The following is a 9,626-nucleotide window of genomic DNA, read 5'->3' as shown; positions in this document are numbered from 1 at the left end:
TTGATTTAAGTTTGAAGTCAACTTTGTTAGAACTTAGTATGGCCACACCTGCTTGTTTCTTGGGTCCATTTGCTTGTAAGCCTTTTCCCAGCACTTTACTCTGAGTAGGTGCCTGTCTTTGTGGTTGAGGTGTGTTTCTTGTAAACAGCAGAATGTTGGATCCTGTTTTCGTTTCCAATCTTTTAGCCTGTGCCTTTTAATAGGTGAGTTGAGTCCATTGACATTAAGTGATATTAATGACCAGTGGTTGTTAACTCCGGTCACTTTTTTAGTAGTAGAGTTTGTGTGTTTCCTTTCTTTGAGTTGTTCTGGTGAAGGGTCTCTAGATGTTTGAGTTATTGTGGTCATTGTTGGACTCCTTGGTTTGTGATTTTCCTTCTATTACTTTCTGTAAGGCTGGATTTGTGGCTACGTATTGTTTAAATTTGTTTTTAACCTGGAAAATTTTGTTTTCTCCATTTATAGTGAACAAAAGCTTTGCTGGGTATAGTAGTCTGGGCTTGCATCCATGGTCTCTTAGTTTCTGCAGTACATCTATCCAGGACCTTCTGGCTTTCATGGTTTCCATAGAGAAGTCAGGTGTAAGTCTGATAGGTTTACCCTTATAAGTAACTTGACCCTTTTCCTTTGCAGCTCTTAATATTCTTTCTTTATTCTGTATGTTTCGTGTTTTGATTATTAAATGACGAGGAGATGTTTTTTTTTTGGTCCAGTCTCTTCGGTGTTCTGTATGCTTCTTGAACCTTCAAAGGAATATCTTTCTTTAGGTTGGGAAAGTTTTCTTCCATAATTTTATTAAATATATTTTCTTGACCGTTGAGCTGTACTTCTTCTCCTTCTTCTATCCCAATTTTTCTTAGGTTTGGTCTTTTTATTGTGTCCCAGATTTCCTGATTGCTTTATGATGAGGATTTGTTGGTTTTGCTGTTTTCTTTGATAAGTGTGTTTATTTTCTCTATGGTATCTTCAATGTCTGACATTCTTTCTTCTATCTCTTGTAATCTGTTGTTAGTACTTGTCTCTGTAGTTCCTGTTCGTTTACCCAGATTTACATCTCCATTCTTCCCTCGGTTTGTGTTTTCTTCATTGCTTCCATCTCATTCTTCAAGTCTTGAACCGCTTCCCTAACCTGTTTGATTGCTTTTTCTTGTTTCTCTTGGTTTTCTTGAGTGTCTACCTTTTTGTTTGTAATCTCTAATTGTTTATGGCAGTTTTTCACCTCCTGTTTAATGTCCTCTATTATTTTCATATAGTTCACTTTTGAGTCGATTTCTTCTATTTCTTCTGGAGTAGGGTGTACAATTCTTCTTATTTCGGGATTCCTGGATTCTGGTGGTGTCATGTTGCCTTTCAAATTGTAGGAGGAATTCTTGCCTTGGCGCCTTCCCATCTCTTCCTTCAAATGGAGCCAGGAGAGGCCTGGTGTCTTGTAGGGATAAGTCCCGCCCCTTGGGGTGCGTGTTCGCCTCGGGCTAATGTCTGCCTAAAAATTTGGCAAGCGTACTCCCAGCCATCGCTTCTGCTTTCCTGGTCTCCGCTGGAACGGTGGTTCTGTAAGTCTATTTCGACATTAAACCATATATATATATTTTTACAATCTGTCTGCATTCGTTTACGTCGTTACATTTTGGCGTCCAACGTGGGCTATTTTTGCCCCCGACTCAAGCTGGTAGCCCACTAGCTAACACAGCACCCTCCCGGGTGCTGTTTTTTAGTTCGTGACTCCGTGACTCCGGCCCCAGTGCCGAGTCCGAGACATACTCGGCCACACAGGCCCATTGTGCCTGCCTTGGCTAAGTTTGCAATGGAACCCCACTGCCTGAATTAGCAGAAACTCAAGTACCTGCGGTTTTACAACAAAAGCTGCCACAGCGGCAGATTTGGTCTGATACAAAGTGACTTGGCTGGGCAGTGGTGGTGCAAGCCTTTGATACCAGCACTTTGGAGGCAAAGGCAGGTGGATCTCTGTGAGTTTGAGGCCGGCCAGGCAGTAGTAGTGCACGCCTTTAATCCCAGCACCTGGGAAGCAGAGGCAGGTGGATCTCTGTGAGTTCGAGACCAGCCAGGCGGTAGTGGTGCACGCCTTTGATCTCAGCACTCGGGAGGCAGAGACAGGCGGATCTCTGTGAGTTCGAGGCCAGCCTGGTCTACAGAGCTAGTTCTAGGACAGGCTCCAAAAACACAGAGACCACCACTGGCAGGAACCGAGCATTGCAGGTAAAAAAATTTTTCTTTTATAAATAAAATGTCTGAACACATTAGTATTCCAGAATTTAACAGTTTTTTTAATTGTACCATGTGGGAGATTTTACAAGAGGTGTCTATCACCCCACATATATGGATCCTTCTGGGATTCGTAGTTTTCATTGGCACCAAATGGTTTTATAATAGAAATATGATAAAGTCTTTATGAGACGAATCCAGGATTCTTAAGGCAGAGATTGAACACTTAAAAACAATTGAGAATGACAACAATCTTCTCAAGAATCAGTTTGAAGTTCTCCAGGCTGATAACAATCTTCTCAAGAATCAGTTTGAAGTTCTCCAGGCTGATGTTAAGGAGAAATTCATTACTATGGAAGAGGGAACAGCTGATCTGGATTGTAAGCTTCAGTCCCTTTCTGTAGGAACTGAAACATTAGTGGCTGATATTAAGGAGAAATTCATTACTATGGAAGAGGGAACAGCTGATTTGGACAATAAGATTCAGTCCCTTTCTGTAGGAAATGAAACATTAACTGAGAGAATCAAAACTGCTGAATGTGACAATCGGATTTTGTCTAAAGCTTATGACAGATTGGCAGAAAGATAGTCAATACAAGAAGGCAAGGTTTATGCCATAAAAATTATGTCCAAAGATGAGATGTTATCTCTAACGGACAAACTTCATACTTTAGAATCCTCAATGAAGGCTTTGGAACATAATTCTGGACAGGAGATTCAGACATTGCAGAAGGCAATGGTGAATAGAATTGAAAAGATTGAGGAATTTCTAAATTCTGATGAAGAAGAGCAAAGGGTAGAAAGGCAAATTTTAACTACATCTGTGGGTAAGTCTCTCCGGGACAATTTCCACAAAGCTCTACCTACAGCTCTACCTGCCTTTCCAGTAATAACAACAGAGAAGGTGATTGGTTCCAAAAACCCTAGGGTCATCAAGGAGGATACATGGGAGCCTGTCCGTATGAATGATCTCAAGGAAATAAAACAGGCTGTCAAGACTTTTTGGATGCAAGCCTCTTTTGTTAAAGAGATGCTAAGATCTTGGGCCACGACAAGCAGAGCAACCCCCTCGGACTGGCTCCAGCTGAGCTCTGCGGTACTCGAGAGTGGACCGCAATTGAAATGGAAATGCTTATTCAGGCAAGAGGCTAGACTCTTAGAACAGCGGGAAAAAGCGAAGGGAATTGACATTTCCCTAGATCAAATTCTAGGTGAAGGGCTCTTTTCCGATCCTCAGGAACAAGCTAATTTGGATGAAAACACACTCTCCATGTGTACTACAGCAGCCTTAAGGGCTTGGGACAGGGTACAAGACCCAGGACAGAGAATGGAATCATTTGTCAGAGTTAAACAGGGTCAGAGAGAACCCTTTAGTGACTTTTTACAAAGATTAACTAAGGCTGTACAAATAGGGATATCTGACTCAGAAGTAAGATGTATAATGATTGAGACTTTGGCTTATGAAAATGCAAATGTGGGATGCAAAAGGATTTTGGGTCCTTTAAAGCTCAGAGCAGCGCCCTTGGAAGAATGGGTCTTGCATACACTCAATGTTGATACATTTGATTATGGCACTGAAGCATGGGTAGAAGAAGCAATTTCCAATGGTAAAATGAGACACCAGAATACCAAATGTTTTAATTGTGGCAAAATGGGTCATATGAAAAGGAATTGTAGCCAACGGATTTTCAGAAATAATAATAATAATAATGCATCTTTCAGAAATAATAATAATAATAATGCATCTTCTAGAAATAACAGAAATAGGAGGACGCAGCCTTCAGGTTTATGTAGAAGATGTGGAAAGGGCAGACATTTGACGAATGAATGCAGGTCTACAAGAGATAGACAAGGCAACCTGAACAGTCGGGAAACGTGAGAGGGGGGCCGCACAGGCCCTCATGGGAAACATGGTTCAGTCATATCCAGTTTCTGCAGAGAACGTGCCTCATCAGGACAATTAGGAAGCCCCATGCCTACTGTTACAAGCAATAATGATCAGAAAGATAAGTTACGTGTGTTTTGGCAAACTTCTATAAATGATCAAAGACCTAAACTGAGAGTGTGTGTAAATGGCATTTTTATTACTGGCCTGCTGGACACAGGTGGTGATGTAAGTATCATTACCCCAGAATCTTGGCATCCGTATTGGCCTCTTCAGAATGTAAATGTTCAGCTCCTGGGAATTGGAACCCTATCTCGAGTAAGGCAGAGCACGAGATGGGTTGAATGTATAGGGCCAGAGGGACAAATAGGAAAATTAAAGCCATATGTAGCCAAAATTGCAATGAATTTATGGGGTCGTGACCTATTACAACAATGGAATACTGAAATTAACATTCCTGCTACTTCTAGAGCCTATATTTCTGAGAATAATGTTAAAAGATATTACAAACAGAGAAAACCGGCCATTCGGGCTGTACAAGAACAAGCAATTGATGTCCCTTCAGAGATACCAACAGCCTTGCCTCTAAAATGGTTGACTGAGAAACCAATATGGACAAAGCAATGGCCTTTAGCTGAGGAAAAGTTACAGGCTTTAGAGCAGCTGGTACAAGAACAATTAGATGCTGGACATATAGAAGAATCTACCAGCCCTTGGAATTCTCCTGTATTTGTGGTTAAGAAAAAATCAGGTAAATGGAGAATGGTGACAGATCTCAGGGCCATCAACAAGGTTATTCAACCTATGGGCCCTCTGCAATCTGGAATTCCTTTGCCCTCTTTATTACCAAAAGGATGGCCTCTCATAGTTATTGATTTAAAGGATTGTTTTTTCACTATACCTTTGCAAAAAGAAGATAGAGAAAAATTTGCCTTCACAGTGCCTACTTATAACAATTCTCAACCTTCGAGGAGGTACCACTGAACCATTCTCCCCCAGGGTATGTTAAATAGCCCCTCCCTGTGCCAATATTTTGTGAACCAACCATTGCAAATAATACGCAAGAAATTTCCCAAATCTATAGTATACCATTACATGGACGACATTTTGTTATCCGATTCAAACATGGATACCTTGAACAGACTGTTTGAAAAAATAAAGATACTTTTACCTAAATGGGGATTGCAAGTCGCTCCTGAAAAGATTCAGAAGGGAGATTCTGTTAATTATTTAGGTTATAAAATAGGTTTGCAAAAAATTAAGACACAAAAAGCACAAATTAGGAGAGATCGCCTACGGACTCTTAATGACTTTCAAAGACGGTTAGGAGACATTTCCAGTCTACGACCAGCTATTGGAATAACACCTGATCTAATAATTCATTTGAACAAAACCTTGGATGGTGATAAAGATTTAAACAGTCCCAGAGAATTAACAGCTGAAGCAGAAAAGGAACTGACAATGATTGAGGAAAAATTACAACAGGCACATGTGGACAGGGTGAATCCAGAGCTTGATTGTATTCTCGTCATACTACCATCAAAAATTTCTCCTACAGGAATTTTAATGCAGAGAGATGATATTATTCTGGAATGGATCTTTTTACCACATAAACCAAGTAAGAAACTGAAAACTTATGTGGAAAAAGTCTCTGAGTTAATTATAAAAGGCAAGCTGAGACTTCGTCAACTAGCAGGTATAGACCCAGCAGAAATTATAGTGCCTTTCACTGCTGATGAACTAAAGAAATTATGGGAAGATAACGAACCATGGCAAAGAGCTTGTGCTATTTTTTTGGGAGACATTAATAACAACTATCCAAAAAGCAAGAGGCTTAACTTCATAAAGAGAACTTCTTGGATTCTTCCTCGAATCGTCCTTGATGCTCCAATAACTGGAGCCCATACATTCTATACTGATGCCAATGAATCAGGAAAGGCAGGTTACAAATCAGAAGACTTGGGTAAGGTGGAACAAAGTCCATATAATTCTGTCCAGAAGGCAGAATTATATGCCATTCTTATGGTGCTAAGGGATTTTAAAGAACCTATTAATATAGTCACTGATTCACAATACGCAGAAAGAGTTATTTTACATATTGAAACTGCTGAATTTATACCTGATGATACAGAAGTAACCTCATTGTTTCTCCAGGTTCAAGATTTGATCAGGAACAGGCTTTGCCCTATGTACATAACACACATCTGATCCCATACGGGTCTGCCAGGTCCTCTAGCACAAGGTAATGCAGAAATTGATCAATTATTGATTGGTAGTGTGCTACAAGCCTCTGAATTTCATAAAAAACATCATTTTAATAGCAAAGGTTTGAAGAAAGAGTTTTCAATTACATGGCAACAAGCATAGAAGATTGTAAAGAAATGCCCTACTTGCTCTTTCTTTAAGCAAACACCACTGCCTGCAGGGGCTAATCCAAAGGGCACCCAAAGGAATGAAATCTGGCAGATGGATGTGTTCCACTTTGCAGAATTTGGCAAATTAAAATATGTTCATCACACCATTGACACTTATTCAGGCTTTCAGTGGGCAACTGCTTTAAGTTCAGAAAAAGCTGATTCAGTAATCACCCATTTATTAGAAGTCATGGCTATCATGGGTATACCTACACAAATAAAGACGGATAATGGTCCTGCTTATGTTTCTAGGAAAATGAAATGGTTTTTTGATTATTACAATATCAAGCATGTTACAGGTATTCCATACATTCCTACAGGTCAAGCAGTCATAGAAAGATCAAATCAAACTATAAAGGATATGTTGAACAAACAGAAAGGGGTGGAAAAAACCCCCAGAAATAGGTTACATAATGCTTTGTTAACCTTGAATTTTCTCAACGCTAATGAGAAGGGATCAACAGCTGCAGAAAGACATTGGATAATGGAAAAGTCTACTGAACTACATCAACCAGTTTATTTCAAGGATGTGCTGACCTCACAATGGAAGCCAGGAGATGTGCTACGTTGGGGAAGGGGTTTTGCTCTTATCTCCACAGGTGAGGAAAAATTGTGGATACCGTCAAAATTAATAAAGGTTCGGTTTGAAGAAGAGAAGCCACTTGGAAAAGATAAATAACAATTCTTTCATAAGGATGGCGAACATACTGATGGTAAGAAATGCAGATAGGTTGGAGGCAGGGTTCTTTTCTTATCTCCACAGGAAAATACTCATCTTCAAAGAAATTAAGGGACCCTGAATATTTAATTACTGATGGATGGACACATTTTGTAAGTATTAATTTATATAGATAGATAGATAGATAGATAGATAGATAGATAGATAGATAGATAGATAGATGTCTTATTAAACATTTCTTTATAAATATATAGAGCTGGTTTTGAAGTTGGACTCTGGCTCAGTCCCTCTCCAATTCCAAGCCTGTTAGTAAGAGAAAAACCCAGAGTTTCTGGAGTTTCTGTCTCATGTCAAGAGCCATGATATGGGACAGAAAGAAATATGAGTTTAGAAAACATCTTTGCTTTTCTCCATATCTATCATACTTTTCATTGAATATATCTATCATGCCTTTCATTGAATATATATATGTATGTCTATATGATTAATGTTTAAGTTTTTCATCATGAACAATGAGTTTTTCCTGAAGTGACATTTGAAGTTTCCAGGAAGAAGATGGGGCCCCACAACAACAACTCTACCTGGTTGATATGACGTCATGATACTGATAGCGCTACTACAAGACCTGTTTTGGATACCAGCTGCACAAGACAATCCCAACTTGGTTAGCTGAAATGATGCACATCTTGTACAACATTCTGGCCAGACCTCCACAAAATACTCAGAGACTATTTGCAATTTTAAAAGACATTGATCTTGAAATTTAACCATCATTTTACTTTCACAGGATCCCCAGAAAGAACGTCGCCCCCATGACAGCTGGAAGTAATTCTAGAGGACGACGTCCCCTCTCCCAGTAAAATTTACCCCTGGGTTTAGGGACATCATTTAGGGGTTGGGAGGTTGGGGGAGGAATTTTATAAGCTCAGGGATCATTTCGAAAAAAAAAAGAAAAAAAGAGGGAATGATGGGATAATAGATTTATAATTGTGAGTTACTGCTTTTAGACAAATACATTGGTATAGATTTTTGTATATTGATACAAAGTTAAATTATATTGACTATTGTATGCATGCATGTTTCTATCTCTGTTTAAAACATTTTTATGTATTGACATATATTGTATTGATAAACATATATAGTATATATTTACCATATTGCAGTGTACATTTCTATTTCTGATTAAGATACTTATTTAATGTTTGTGTATTGATATATTTTTACCATATTGCAATGTATATTTGTACAGTGTTTATATTTGGAGGTCATTATCCTCATTTGTTACACAGTTGTTTATTTTCTTAGTCTTTAAGTTAGATAGATATTGAGAATTATATAGATAAATAGTCATCTAAGTTTGTCATTTATAATTAGACTAATCAGGTTCTCTAGATATATAGAGGTTATACTCAGTATAGATAGATAATCTTCGACCTTTTCAAAGAGCTGTAGAAAATGGCCTTTAATCTAACTCAGAGTTTCGTGATAGTGAGACACAATTGCTCCTGGCAACACCGCTCTATTCCCCAGAGAATGTTGAGCACCAAAGACACTCCACCTGGGGCCTTTCTATTTGGCAGAACTGGCCTTTGGGCAAAGAAATGCCCATACCTCAACCACTGACAGAGATACAGAGCGTGCATCAATGGATAAAACAGGACTGTCATATCCTGCCAAGACAGGGTAAGATAGTTTTGAAAAGTTCCTTGCCTTTAATAATGGTATGTCAGTTATGTTAGGCCTTAGCCAAAATTGGTTGACTCAGGCATTACTGATATGCTCGCTATGCATCCAGAGATAGTCATTAGACACTGGAGATGGCATAGGTGTGCTTGGTTCTGGAGAACTCACCAGGGAAATATGTTGTAGGAGCTTCCTGGCCACAGTTTGACCAGTGTGAGAAATGATGCTGACCCATATGGATTTGGAGAACTCACCAGGCAAACCAGTGTTAGTTCTCTACAACCACAGCTACAAGCTATGAGTAGAGATGATGCAGGTAGGCTTTGTTTTGGAAGAACATCTGGAAAACTGTGGCAGCAACTTAGTAAGCAGAGGTAAGACTGGGAGTATCCTTATAAAGCTGTAGGGTGACATGATGGAGGTAACACCACAAAAACCAGGATACCATTTGCCAACAGATGAGTAACTCCAGTGACTGACTGACTCACCCGAACTATCTCTGAGAGCGTGGAAAAAGATGTGGCAGGGTTATTTGGAGCTCACCAAAGAAATCTGACAAGCAATGTGTCCGTTAGGAAGCATTTCTGGAAATAAAGAGACGGAGTGGGCAAGTTCCGTTCAGTGAGCATTAAACAGAGAACTCCACAAAAGGGAATTTATATGGGTAGCATTATTAGAAGATGTTCTTTGTACCTCAAAACATAAAACTGTTGTGAGTTCTGTCCATATAGAATTAGACCAA

The sequence above is a fragment of the Microtus oregoni genome, unplaced genomic scaffold, assembly GCF_018167655.1.
Source record: "Microtus oregoni isolate MIOR12 unplaced genomic scaffold, Mior012 000127F_ref0000509, whole genome shotgun sequence".
NCBI classification, from domain to species: domain Eukaryota; kingdom Metazoa; phylum Chordata; class Mammalia; order Rodentia; family Cricetidae; genus Microtus; species Microtus oregoni.
This window is presented reverse-complemented; position numbering follows the sequence as displayed.